Genomic DNA, 13,888 nt, shown 5'->3' on the forward strand with positions numbered 1-13,888 from the left:
TTCCTGAATCTGAGTCTCGTGCCTGCCGATGGTTATGCCCTGGGCACTCAGGGCCTTGGTTATAGGATCAGTGTCCGCTGGGTCCATAGCTGGCTGGATTGTACTGTAAGGCTTTCAGTGTAGGACCCAAAAGCAGGACATGAGAGGGTGGCGTTTTACGGTGAGTTTTAATATTTACAAGTGGTTACAGAGTTGTTATGCAGATGAGGTGGCGAGGCGCAGGCAACTGGCTGGAGGAGCACAATGAATCCAAAGGTTCGTACCTGAAACAGAGCAGAGAGCACCGTGAGTCTTTCTCAAAATCTTTTCCCAAAAAACGACTGATCAAAGAATTCCTTTCTTAAGAACTGCGGCAAGAGTGTACCACGAAAGGAGACAATCCAGCGTCGAAGATAAGTCACGCTCCAGCTTTAAAGGAGGACCGACAGGAAGTAAGGTGTCATAGATCCGCCTCCAGCCAAGCTCCACTGCGCTCCCACCATGGGAACCGAGCGCCCCCTACGGGAAAAAGGAACAACCAACACCCCAAAAAAAACACAGAACACCAACACCCTCAACAGATACACAACACCTCCGCTTGTATACCAACGTTATGACCCCCTTGGAAAAATTCGTAGTCGTCCCTCCTTTTTGTTCTATATCCCTATAGACAGCCAACAGAATAGGGGCTAGTTGGAATTTAAAGATCTTATAGAATTCGCCCGTGAGGCCATCCCATCCAGGGCTTTTGCCTCGGTTCAGCCCCTCAATCGCTACCATAAGCTGTGGCAGGGTGAGGTCCGAATCACAGGCCTCCCTATCCGCTGCATCCAGCGCTCTCTGCAGGAGAGCCACACTACCGTTCAGCTGCTCCGCGTCGATGCCCTGGCTGGTGAACAACTCCCTGTAAAACTCCTGGGCTGCCAGCAGCACCTCCTCCACCTCGCTCACCATTTTGCCCTCCCTATCTTCAACCTCCCTTATATACGCCCGTTGCTGCCGCTGCTTTTCTAGGCCTAAGAAGAACGCCGTTGACTTCTCCCCGTCCACTAAGTATTCCGCCTTGGCTCGAATCGCTGCCGCCCTACACTTGGTCACCGTCAGATTATGCAATTTTGCCAGCGCCACCGACAACAACGTGACATCCCGAGCCGGGTTTTCTCCTATTTTCCGTTGCTCCTGCTTGGCTACCTCCAACAGTTCCCTCTCCTCCTGTTTCGCCTCCCATCTCTTCCTTCTACAGTACCTGATGCACAGCCGCTTGATCCTTTCCTTCACTCCCTCCCACCATCCCTGCAGATCGGCAGTGCCCACCATCTCCTCTCGCACTTCCCCCAAAAAAGCCCCCATTTTCCTCAAAAACACCTCATCCCCCAAAACGCTATTATTTAAAATCCACATACCCCCGTTCCTGCACCTGCCCGCCCCCCATAATTGAACCACCAAAGAGGAATGATCACTCCACCTGTTCTGTACATATGTTACGGCACTTATGCTGGGGACCAGTCCTGCCGACACCAAAGCAAGATCAATTCGCGACTGCTTTAACTCCCCCCTAATGACTTGCCGCCGAGAGTAACCCCTCACCTCCGGGTTAAGCGCCCTCCAGATGTCTGTGAGATTACAAACCGACATCAGGCGGTTCAGCTCCTGCCTGCTGACGTCACCCTTAAGCGGGTTGGTATTCGACGTGTCTTTATCTGTTAAAATAATGTTGAAATCCCCCACCAATACACAATGCCCTGTGACCCACTTGCCGAGCTCCGTTCGAATAAAATCTTTCCTCTCCATTTCGATATTGCTCCCATAGACATTAAGCACCCTCAGCACCCCCCTATTTCCCTTCAGGTCCAATGCGATCAGCCGACCCCCCGCCCCAGCATACACACACGCCACATCGTAAGGGAGGCCCTCTTTGTAGAGGATTGCCGTGCCCGCCTGGCCCGTCTGGCCCGAAACATAAAATACACCCCCCCCCCAATGCTTCTTAACCCCGTCCAGTGTGTCCGCGGCCCAAGCAACTTCCTGAAGACAGAGAACATCTGCACGGACATTATTCAGGATATCTTTCAGCTTGTCTATGACTCTTATCCCCCTTATATTCAAGGATGTGATCGTAAGCACCATGAGGAACAAGTAAATTAAAGTCATCTAATATTCACCGTTATGACTTTTTAATCCTCCGTGGTATCCGCCCCAGTTTACCGTCCTGTGCCCGTTTCCTACCTTGCAGCCTCATACCTATCTCCCTGTCTACATCTGAGTCCGAGGACATCTGCCTGCGCTCCCAGGGGGTGGGGCCAGCTCCGCTCTCCCGTTCTCTCGCCTTGTCGGCCAACAGGGATGCGCTAGAGCGGCTGGCGGGCCTCAGGAAACCGTCATCCGATACCATACTATCGGTTTGGGAGTGGATCTCTGGACCGACATCATCAAGACTGGACCCCAAAGCTACGTCCATCTCCTCGCCGAGCAACCTCCGGGCAAAAGCCATTGCTCCCTCCTCCACTGGTTCCTGCACCCTGTCCCCCACGCTACCCTGCTCGGGCGCGCTCGTCAAGCCGTCTACGGCGGGGACCAGGGCAGGGCCCTCCACTCGAGCCCCCCCTGCCCGCTCGGGAGCAGAGCCCTTTTTTTCGAGCTCCCTCCTCTGCAGGGAGGGTGTCAACACATCCGCTCACCGTCCGCTCTACTCGGGTCTCAGGCCCCAAGGCCCCCACCCCCCTGCGCCCCTCCGTCACTGGAGCATCATCCTGTAATCCCCCCTCCCGAACCACTTCCTCCTCCATATCGGAGCCTCCCTCAACCTCACCATCAGCCTCACTATCGTCCCTACAAATACAACTTTCCATCCTATTGAAACACACCTCACATTTCTGCACCCTCTTATTGCACTCACGCGCATAGTGGCCCTGAACGCCACATCTGTTACAACAGAATTCCGGGCAGTCCCTCACGATGTGCCCTGGCTGTATGCACACCCTACACACCCGAACCTGCCTATCGTGGATCACCCGGAAAAATTCTGGCCCAGCCGCCGTGCTGAATTTTGCGGAGTATGGCAAAGATTGCACCGAATCATTAAATTTTACCTTTACAAACCGCGTCCCATCAGCAACCCTGGTCCCCGGCCACATGCGCCTCTTTATCGGGGACACCGCCGATACCTTCCAGGCCTCCAGTTTCTCCAGGATTTCCTGGTCCATGATATAGGCTGGCAGGCCCAAAAAGGAGACCACCAGCTCATCATTAGCAATTTCCCTCCCCTGCACCAGCGTGTTCCCAATCTTGAATCCATCCAAGAGGCTGCGTTTGCCCGCCTCACTCCCCATTGTCACTTCGTAGCGACTCGATCCAGCGTTCCTACACGCATTGATATTGCCACACATCATCCGCACATAGCGTATGAGCTCCATCGGCGACACAACTTCATCTCCCTTCAGCTCCACTAACACCGTAAGCCCCTTTTCATACTTTACTTCCACCGGTTTCGCTCCCGCCGAGTCCGATCGGCGGCTGTGCTGGCCATCGTCCCCCCCCCTGGCCGCCCTGCTCTCCCCGTGTGACACATCCTCACCTGCCCCGTCGCTCCGCACCTCCCCGTCTGCACGAGCAGGTCCGATCCCCACCCGGTGCTCAGGCTCCCCGACTGCCGCTCGTTGCCCGTCCATTCGCCCGTCTTCGTGATGCTCCATGTCCCTGCTGCCAGCACACCCGGATGTGAACAAAAAACTACTCCCCGCCAGTCCAAAGACTGCGGGGAGCGACAAGAGTCCTACACGACAGCACAGTATCAACAAAAAGCCACAAGACAAACCAAAAACCTCCAAAAAATAATAAGAAAAAGCCGTTCGCTATTCTTCTGTTTCAGAATTCGCGCCCTCAGCTGCTCTCCCTGGCACTTCCGCAAGCGGGCGTGTTCAGAGTAGTGTGGCCGTAAGCGAAGGACCAGACCACAGTCAGGAACTTTATACATGTCAGACATCATCATCTAGGTGAATGTGATAGACAGGTATATGGTTAGGCATCTTAAAAAAAGCACAAACATGTTTTTCTCTGTGTGTTAGTGATGACAAACAGAGTTTCTAATATGATGACAACATAATTAGATAACAATTATACTCAAACATCCACAGTATTTTCAAAATAAAAGCCCCATATAGGCCTGTCACGATAACAGATTTTGCTGGGCGATTAATTGCCAAGAGAAATTATTGCGATAAGTGATAATATTGTTGGTTTGAGACCATGTTCAACTAATATAATGATAACGACATAATGCAAGTACACCCTTTCAAAGATCAATAAACTTTCATTTGTAAAGAACATTTAACACTGGAAAGGCCCCAATCATCATTATTATTATTATTATTATTATTATTAATGATATTAATATTATGAGTAGTGGTAGGCCTATTACCATGGCTTATCTGAGCACAGTCAGTGGAGTTAATTCAAACCAACTAGCACGTCATGAGCAACAGAGCCAACAACACGCACAACATGCACTCTACCTGCTGCTGGGAGTGGGCTCACCTGTACGCACATGTGTTTGTGTGCACACACGTTTGCGTGTGTGTATGCGCATCAGGCCGCTGCAGACAGCTGCAGTGAATTTTAAAAACGCCACCATGTAGACAGAAACACATAGAAACTGATAGCAGAGATGGCACAAGAGGACCGAGCAAGGGAACTAATGGGTGGAGCTGCCGCGAGTGCTGCCAATAAGAAGGCAGAGACCTTCACTCGTACAACGCGGACTCTCTCTGAAGGCACGTTGTGTACATATGCATGTGTAGTCTCGTGGTGAATTGTGTGGAAGTGTTGAACCCGTGTTGTGCAGCTTCACAGCTCTCTGTGTTGCTGTAACGTCCAAGCCCTGCAGCGCTGTGACGCACCGTGGCGACGCAGACAGCGAGCTGACTGTGGTCTGCTCAGAACATCCCGTAAACGTTACACAATGAGTTAAAAAATAAGAACTACCTGTTGGTTTGACACATTTTAAGACAGAAGCCGCGGGCCATATAAAGTCCGACGGCCGGATTTGCACACTTTATATGCTACGACGCACCGGAGTGACGCCTTTTCACTCTTTGGCAGGGAAGGAGAGAGAGAGAGAGAGAGAGAGAGAGAGGGGAAAACAACCGTGCAAATGTAATTTATCGCAGCCAAAAAACTTATCGAGCCCGTTTAATTTATCGTGCAATTAATTGATTTATTGTTTATCGCGACAGGCCTAGCCCCACATTAACTAAAGTACATTACTGAGAAAATCTGCAGTGACTTGGACTTTAACAAGTCCCAGATGTCAAACAGGGTTAACTTGACCGAAGCACCTAATTTATCACCTTTACTTTCAAACTCCGATGTACTTCAACACACAGATTAGCATTTTCTACTCTGTAATTATATTTGTGTCACCTTATGTTTTTATACTTTTAAAATATTGTTTTTTTTGTACATCTACAAGCATCACAATCATTAAAAAAAAAGGCATCATCAGTGGAGCCCTGATACACCATGGCAACAGAGGATGTGATGTGGCTGTGATATCTAACATGTTTAAATACCCTGATAGTTCATGACTCCCTCGCTTACGGCCACACCACCCTGAGAACGCCCGATCTCGTCTGATCTCGGAAGCTAAGCAGGGTCGGGCCTGGTCAGTACTTGGATGGGAGACCGCCTGGGAATACCAGGTGCTGTAAGCTTTTCTCTTTTGACACAAGAGTTCACTGCTGCTCCTGTTTATGCAGGCAGATTTAAATTAAATTAAAACAAAAATAGTAATGTATTTATGTAGAGAAGATTGAAGCAAGGCGTCTGGACTTGTAGAGTTTTCTAGAAGACGTTTCGCTGCTCATCCAAGCAGCTTCATCAGTTCTAACTGTTTGGTGGGGAAACATGGTTTATATGTGGTTACAGACCTATGTGGGTGGGTCTGGGTAAAACTTAAAAAAACTTACAAACAATAGCACTAAATGTTTCCATACTTACCTGTGATGTTCTGGCTGACTGGGCCAGGTGTGTCTAACGACTGGCTAACGACTATGAAACTGCCGGAGGGGGACTGATTGACAGCCCTTTGTTCTTACTGTGAGTATGTGCAAACTTCCTGGGAATGGATGGAATCACTGCATTGTATGTGGTAGAAAGATGATGTCTGAGGCCACCACCTCTGTTAAGGGAAGGTTTTTCCAGCTTAACATAGATGGCTTCCTTGACTCCTCTTTCATACCACCTTTCCTCCCTGTCTAAAATGTGAACGTTGTTGTCCTCAAAGGAGTGTCCTTTGTCTTTGAGGTGGAGGTGAACAGCTGAGTCTTGTCCTGAGGTGGTGGCTCTCCTGTGCTGAGCCATTCTTCTGTGGAGTGGTTGTTTAGTTTCTCCAATGTACAGATCAGAGCATTCCTCACTGCACTGGACTGCATATATCACATTGCTGTGTTTCTCCCTGGGAATCTTATCCTTCGGGTGAACCAGTCTCTGTCTCAGTGTTGTCATAGGTTTGAAATGGACCGGGATGTCATGGTTGTTGAAGATCCTGCGGAGTTTCTCTGATACTCCTGACACATATGGAATGGAGATGTTCTTTCTCCGCCTGGTGTTGTCCTTCTTCTTGTTGTTGGGGGGTCTTGTTTTTGTGGCTTTGATGAGTGCCCACTTCGGGTAGCCACATGTTTGCAGGGCCTTCCTGATGTGATGTTGCTCCTTCTTCTTCCCCTCTGAGCTGGTGGGTACAGTTTGTGCTCTGTGCTGCAGGGTCCTGATGACTCCCAGTTTGTGTTCCAGTGGGTGGTGTGAATCAAACAACAGGTACTGGTCCGTGTGTGTGGGTTTCCTGTACACTTCCACATTGAGGCTCCTGTCCTCCTCAATATGTACTGTGCAGTCCAAGAAGGCCAGATTGTTGTCCTTGGTGTCCTCGCGAGTGAACTTGATGTTGTTATCCACTGCGTTGATGTGTTCTGTGAACCGTTCCACTTCGTTGGTCTTGATTTTGACCCAGGTGTCATCCACATATCTGAACCAGTGGGTGGGGGTGGTTCCAGGATAGGAACTCAGGGCTCTTCTCTCCACTTCTTCCATGTAGAGGTTGGCCACAATAGGAGACACAGGTGATCCCATCGCACAGCCGTGCTTCTGTCTGTAAAAGTTCCCATTGTACTGGAAATAAGTGGTGGTCAGGCAGAGGTCCAGCAGGTCACAGATGTGGTCTGGCGTTAGGTTGGTTCTCTCCTTGAGTGTGCTGTCTTGTGTGAGGCACATCCTTACCATCTCTGTGGCTTCTGATGTAGGGATGCAGGTGAACAAGGAGGTGACATCAAATGAGACCATGGTGTCATCTGGGTCCATTTGGATCTTCTCCACCTTGTTCACAAAGTCCTGCGAGTTGTGAATGTGATGTGGTGTGTCACCTACCAGTGGTGTCAGGAGTTCAGCCAAGTGCTTAGCCACGTTGTATGTGACTGAGTTTGTGCTGCTGACGATGGGTCTGAGGGGGACTCCTTCCTTGTGTATCTTGGGGAGTCCATACAGGCGTGGAGTGGCTTCCCCAGGATACAGTCGAAAATAGAGCTTGCGGTTGATGATTTGGTCCTTCTCCAGTTTTTGTAGGTAGCTGACTAGTTTCTTCTTGTAGTTTCCGGTGGGGTCCCTCTTCAGTGTCTCATATGTGGCTGTGCCACTGAGGAGTTCTGTCACTTTGGCGTGGTAGTCCTGTGTGTTGAGCACCACTGTGCATCTTCCTTTGTCTGCTGATAAGATGGTAATGTCCCGGTCCTTTTGTAGTGCAATCAGGGCCTTCCTTTCATCACTGGAGAGGTTGGATGGTGGTGCTTTAGCAGTGGAGAGTGTGGCTGTGACCTTCAAGCGGAGTTGCTCAGCTTCTGTGTCTGTCAGGTTGTTGTTCTTGATGGCTGACTCTGTGGCTGTGATGAGGTCCACCACTGGAATCTGCTCTGGCGAGATGGCAAAGTTGAGTCCTTTGGCCAACACGTCTTTTTCCGGCTGGCTCAGTTGTCTGTCTGAAAGGTTCTTTACCCATTTGTCCTGGGTGTCCTGCTGTGGCAGTGAGTGGTCCTCCCTCCTCCATGTGTGAAGGTTAGCTGCATTTTTAACAGAGAAAACAGTTTTCAATTTATGGAATTTGCGTTTTTGTCGTTCCTTACCCCTGGTGTGCTGTGCCGTCTGGACTTTTTCAGTCAGTTTAATGACTTCATCCATGACTTCGCTGGGTAGGAGGGTGGCAAGCTGTGATCTTGTCTGCTCCGTGGTGACCATGAGAGTGTCTATGGTGAAGTTGATCTGTCTGATCCTTTCGTTGAGGAGTTGGTTCTGGGCTTTCTGCAGGATGGTGTCTGCTCTGTGGCCCTTGACAGTGGATCCGAGACGTAGGCTGTTCGGGGTTAACTTTTCCTGTCTGCATCTCAGGCTGAAGCGTAGGTGGTTCCTGTAGTCTGCCAGTTTCCTAGAGGACATGAAAAGACCTCTGAGCAGACAAGATCACAGCTTGCCACCCTCCTACCCAGCGAAGTCATGGATGAAGTCATTAAACTGACTGAAAAAGTCCAGACGGCACAGCACACCAGGGGTAAGGAACGACAAAAACGCAAATTCCATAAATTGAAAACTGTTTTCTCTGTTAAAAATGAAGCTAACCTTCACACATGGAGGAGGGAGGACCACTCACTGCCACAGCAGGACACCCAGGACAAATGGGTAAAGAACCTTTCAGACAGACAACTGAGCCAGCCGGAAAAAGACGTGTTGGCCAAAGGACTCAACTTTGCCATCTCGCCAGAGCAGATTCCAGTGGTGGACCTCATCACAGCCACAGAGTCAGCCATCAAGAACAACAACCTGACAGACACAGAAGCTGAGCAACTCCGCTTGAAGGTCACAGCCACACTCTCCACTGCTAAAGCACCACCATCCAACCTCTCCAGTGATGAAAGGAAGGCCCTGATTGCACTACAAAAGGACCGGGACATTACCATCTTATCAGCAGACAAAGGAAGATGCACAGTGGTGCTCAACACACAGGACTACCACGCCAAAGTGACAGAACTCCTCAGTGGCACAGCCACATATGAGACACTGAAGAGGGACCCCACCGGAAACTACAAGAAGAAACTAGTCAGCTACCTACAAAAACTGGAGAAGGACCAAATCATCAACCGCAAGCTCTATTTTCGACTGTATCCTGGGGAAGCCACTCCACGCCTGTATGGACTCCCCAAGATACACAAGGAAGGAGTCCCCCTCAGACCCATCGTCAGCAGCACAAACTCAGTCACATACAACGTGGCTAAGCACTTGGCTGAACTCCTGACACCACTGGTAGGTGACACACCACATCACATTCACAACTCGCAGGACTTTGTGAACAAGGTGGAGAAGATCCAAATGGACCCAGATGACACCATGGTCTCATTTGATGTCACCTCCTTGTTCACCTGCATCCCTACATCAGAAGCCACAGAGATGGTAAGGATGTGCCTCACACAAGACAGCACACTCAAGGAGAGAACCAACCTAACGCCAGACCACATCTGTGACCTGCTGGACCTCTGCCTGACCACCACTTATTTCCAGTACAATGGGAACTTTTACAGACAGAAGCACGGCTGTGCGATGGGATCACCTGTGTCTCCTATTGTGGCCAACCTCTACATGGAAGAAGTGGAGAGAAGAGCCCTGAGTTCCTATCCTGGAACCACCCCCACCCACTGGTTCAGATATGTGGATGACACCTGGGTCAAAATCAAGACCAATGAAGTGGAATGGTTCACAGAACACATCAACGCAGTGGATAACAACATCAAGTTCACTCGCGAGGACACCAAGGACAACAATCTGGCCTTCTTGGACTGCACAGTACATATTGAGGAGGACAGGAGCCTCAATGTGGAAGTGTACAGGAAACCCACACACACGGACCAGTACCTGTTGTTTGATTCACACCACCCACTGGAACACAAACTGGGAGTCATCAGGACCCTGCAGCACAGAGCACAAACTGTACCCACCAGCTCAGAGGGGAAGAAGAAGGAGCAACATCACATCAGGAAGGCCCTGCAAACATGTGGCTACCCGAAGTGGGCACTCATCAAAGCCACAAAAACAAGACCCCCCAACAACAAGAAGAAGGACAACACCAGGCGGAGAAAGAACATCTCCATTCCATATGTGTCAGGAGTATCAGAGAAACTCCGCAGGATCTTCAACAACCATGACATCCCGGTCCATTTCAAACCTATGACAACACTGAGACAGAGACTGGTTCACCCGAAGGATAAGATTCCCAGGGAGAAACACAGCAATGTGATATATGCAGTCCAGTGCAGTGAGGAATGCTCTGATCTGTACATTGGAGAAACTAAACAACCACTCCACAGAAGAATGGCTCAGCACAGGAGAGCCACCACCTCAGGACAAGACTCAGCTGTTCACCTCCACCTCAAAGACAAAGGACACTCCTTTGAGGACAACAACGTTCACATTTTAGACAGGGAGGAAAGGTGGTATGAAAGAGGAGTCAAGGAAGCCATCTATGTTAAGCTGGAAAAACCTTCCCTTAACAGAGGTGGTGGCCTCAGACATCATCTTTCTACCACATACAATGCAGTGATTCCATCCATTCCCAGGAAGTTTGCACATACTCACAGTAAGAACAAAGGGCTGTCAATCAGTCCCCCTCCGGCAGTTTCATAGTCGTTAGCCAGTCGTTAGACACACCTGGCCCAGTCAGCCAGAACATCACAGGTAAGTATGGAAACATTTAGTGCTATTGTTTGTAAGTTTTTTTAAGTTTTACCCAGACCCACCCACATAGGTCTGTAACCACATATAAACCATGTTTCCCCACCAAACAGTTAGAACTGATGAAGCTGCTTGGATGAGCAGCGAAACGTCTTCTAGAAAACTCTACAAGTCCAGACGCCTTGCTTCAATCTTCTCTACGTATGATGACCTGGATGACTGAGAATCTTCATCAACATAATGTATTTATGATTTTACACAGTGCACTAATATCAGAGTTTTACTCTCCTGTCAGTCATCAGTGCTCTCTCTGAGTATTTAATGTCCATAAAATACATGACAAGAACTCTGAATGAAGTCACAAAGTTTAACCTCATTAACAATAAAGTGACACAAACAGAACCAGATACATGAAGAATACATACAAATAAATTACTGCATTCATATCTGTCCACATAAACAGGTGAAACAGCGACCTCTGCTGTCTGTAAGTAAAACTGCAACAAAAAGCTTACAGCACCTGGTATTCCCAGGCGGTCTCCCATCCAAGTACTGACCAGGCCCGACTCTGCTTAGCTTCCGAGATCAGACGAGATCGGGCGTGTTCAGAGTAGTGTGGCCGTAAGCGAAGGACCAGACCACAGTCAGGAACTTTATACATGTCAGACATCATCATCTAGGTGAATGTGATAGACAGGTATATGGTTAGGCATCTTAAAAAAAGCACAAACGTTTCTAATATGTTGACAACATAATTAGATAACAATTATACTCAAATATCCACAGTATTTTCAAAATAAAAGTCCCAAATTAATGAATTAAACTAGAAAATCTACAGTGACTTGGACTGTCAAACCAGGTCCCAGATGTTAAACAGGGATAACACCTTATGTTTTTATACTTTTAAAATACTGATTTTTTTCCTACATCTCAACCAATAGAAATTTGTAAATCTCTACAAGATCATTTAAAAAAATTGCACGAAAAATGAGTTATTTTCCATCAAACTAAAGTTAGGTGGCTATAACAAAATATAATCATGCATTTCTTGATGTAAGGGTTTCATTTTTGAGGAAAAATAGCCATCCTGACCTGTAAAGCTGTGTTTTCACATACTTGTGAGGACTGTGTGCTGTGACAGAGCTGAGTACACACTGAGTTGTCGGAGTGAAGGGATGAGGAGAGTTTAGGCTCTAGGTAGATTTATGCTGACATAAAAACTCAGTTTCTTAACTAAGCATCACGATCATTTAAAAAAAGGCATCATCAGTGGAGCCCTGATACACCATGGCAACAGAGCATGTGATGTGGCTGTGATATCTAACATGTTTAAATACCCTGATAGTTCATGACTCCCTCGCTTACGGCCACACCACCCTGAGAACGCCCGATCTCGTCTGATCTCGGAAGCTAAGCAGGGTCGGGCCTGGTCAGTACTTGGATGGGAGACCGCCTGGGAATACCAGGTGCTGTAAGCTTTTCTCTGTTGACACAAGAGTTCACTGCTGCTCCTGTTTATGCAGACAGATTTACATTAAAACACTAATAGTAATGTATTTGTAATTTTCCACAGTGCACTAATATCAGAGTTTTACTCTCCTGTCAGTCATCAGTGCTCTCTCTGAGTATTTAATGTCCATAAAATACATGACAAGAACTCTGAATGAAGTCACAAAGTTTGACCTCTTTAACAATAAAGTGACACAAACAGAACCAGATACATGAAGAATACATACAAATAAATTACTGCATTCATATCTGTCCACATAAACAGGTGAAACAGCGACCTCTGCTGTCTGTAAGTAAAACTGCAACAAAAAGCTTACAGCACCTGGTATTCCCAGGCGGTCTCCCATCCAAGTACTGACCAGGCCCGACTCTGCTTAGCTTCCGAGATCAGACGAGATCGGGCGTGTTCAGAGTAGTGTGGCCGTAAGCGAAGGACCAGACCACAGTCAGGAACTTTATACATGTCAGACATCATCATCTAGGTGAATGTGATAGACAGGTATATGGTTAGGCATCTTAAAAAAAGCACAATCGTTTCTAATATGTTGACAACATAATTAGATAACAATTATACTCAAATATCCACAGTATTTTCAAAATAAAAGTCCCAAATTAATGAATTAAATTAGAAAATCTACAGTGACTTGGACTGTCAAACCAGGTCCCAGATGTTAAACAGGGATAACACCTTTATGTTTTTATACTTTTAAAATATTTTTTTTTCCTACATCTCAACCAATAGAAATTTGTAAATCTCTACAAGATCATTTACAAAGACCTTCTGAAAAAGTGGAAACCCCCTCCAAGCAGTCTAGACGCTTCTACGGCGTACTGCTGCCCTCTACTGTTTCCATGAAATGATTATGATAGACATCGATATTAATATATTAAATTATATCATAAAATAAACATAAATACATCACAGAATGAGAAAAAGACACGTAAAAAGAAGCTGTGACACAAAAATATACATACCTTTATGTGTGTATATTTTAAGAAATAATTGGGCATAAATTAACTCAGATATTCACTCTATTGATGATTTAATAGCACGTTTAAAAGTCCTGATAGTTGTGCACTCCTTCGCTTACGGCCACACTACTCTGAACACGCCCGCTTGCGGAAGTGCCAGGGAGAGCAGCTGAGGGCGCGAATTCTGAAACAGAACAATAGCGAGCGGCTTTTTCTTATTATTTTTTGGAGGTTTTTGGGTTGTCTTGTGGCTTTTTGTTGATACTGTGCTGTCGTGTAGGACTTTTGTCGCTCCCCGCAGTCTTTTGACTGGCGGGGAGTAGTTTTTTGTTCACGTCCGGGTGTGCTGGCAGCAGGGACATGGAGCATCACGAAGACGGGCGAATGGACGGGCAACGAGCGGCAGTCGGGGAGCCTGAGCACCGGGTGGGGATCGGACCTGCTCGTGCAGACGGGGAGGTGCGGAGCGACGGGGCAGGTGAGGATGTGTCACACGGGGGGAGCAGGGCGGCCAGGGGGGGGGACGATGGCCAGCACAGCCGCCGATCGGACTCGGCGGGAGCGAAACCGGTGGAAGTAAAGTATGAGAAGGGGCTTACGGTGTTAGTGGAGCTGAAGGGAGATGAAGTTGTGTCGCCGATAGAGCTCATACGCTATGTGCGGATGA

General features: G+C 48.0%; 4 non-coding genes across 4 annotated transcripts; 2 read left to right on the forward strand and 2 right to left on the reverse strand.

Annotated features, from left to right (window-relative positions):
* Positions 1-5,568: 5,568 nt before the first annotated feature.
* Positions 5,569-5,687, forward strand: LOC114429274 (5S ribosomal RNA). The gene has a single exon (XR_003669649.1). It is a non-coding gene; the product is annotated as a 5S ribosomal RNA (ribosomal RNA).
* A 5,561-nt stretch (positions 5,688-11,248) lies between these two features.
* Positions 11,249-11,367, reverse strand: LOC114429276 (5S ribosomal RNA). The gene has a single exon (XR_003669651.1). It is a non-coding gene; the product is annotated as a 5S ribosomal RNA (ribosomal RNA).
* Positions 11,368-12,099: 732 nt separating this feature from the next.
* LOC114429281 (5S ribosomal RNA) lies at positions 12,100-12,218 on the forward strand. Its single transcript, XR_003669655.1, has one exon. It is a non-coding gene; the product is annotated as a 5S ribosomal RNA (ribosomal RNA).
* Positions 12,219-12,559: 341 nt separating this feature from the next.
* On the reverse strand, positions 12,560-12,678 carry LOC114429278 (5S ribosomal RNA). Its single transcript, XR_003669652.1, has one exon. It is a non-coding gene; the product is annotated as a 5S ribosomal RNA (ribosomal RNA).
* Between the last annotated feature and the right edge of the window lie 1,210 nt (positions 12,679-13,888).

Source organism: Parambassis ranga, chromosome 24 (assembly GCF_900634625.1).
Source record: "Parambassis ranga chromosome 24, fParRan2.1, whole genome shotgun sequence".
NCBI lineage: Eukaryota > Metazoa > Chordata > Actinopteri > Ambassidae > Parambassis > Parambassis ranga.